The sequence below is a fragment of the Myotis davidii genome, unplaced genomic scaffold (genome assembly GCF_000327345.1).
Source record: "Myotis davidii unplaced genomic scaffold, ASM32734v1 scaffold88, whole genome shotgun sequence".
Taxonomy (NCBI): Eukaryota; Metazoa; Chordata; class Mammalia; order Chiroptera; family Vespertilionidae; genus Myotis; species Myotis davidii.
In genome coordinates, this window is record NW_006300377.1 from 5,218,093 (window position 1) to 5,218,583 (window position 491).

General features: G+C 43.0%; 1 protein-coding gene across 2 annotated transcripts in view; it reads right to left on the bottom strand.

Moving 5' to 3' along the window:
* Positions 1–491, bottom strand: part of AZIN2 (antizyme inhibitor 2) — a 24,601-nt gene that overhangs the window by 21,511 nt on the left and 2,599 nt on the right. The gene's annotated exons all lie outside the window — the stretch shown is intronic.

Genomic DNA, 491 nt, shown 5'->3' on the forward strand with positions numbered 1-491 from the left:
AGATCGTGTGTGTGTGTTTGTGTGTGTATGTGTGTGGGTGTGTGTGTGTGTGTGTGTGTGTGTGGCGGGGGGTGAGGCAGGAAGAGGTTGGGGGGCCTTTAGAGAGATGGAATCTGAACTACAGAGCTTGGAGATGCCTAGATCGGGGAGGGGGGGGCAGTGGGAGAAGAAGGGCCTTCTAGGTTTCTGACCTAGATCTAGGGCAGTGATGGCGAACCTATGACACCTCTGATATGCGAACTCATTTTTTTGGTTGACTTTTCTTTGTTAAATTGCATTTAAATATATAAAATAAATATCAAAAGTATAAACCTTTTTTTTTTACTATGGTTGCAAATATCAAAAATTTCTATATGTGACATGGCACCAGAGTTAAGTTAGGCTTTTTCAAAATGCTGACACGCCAAGATCAAAAGGTTTGCCGTTACTGTCTTAGAGGTTGGTACCTTAATCTTCATTTCATCAATGGCATCCAGGACCCAGACCACAGA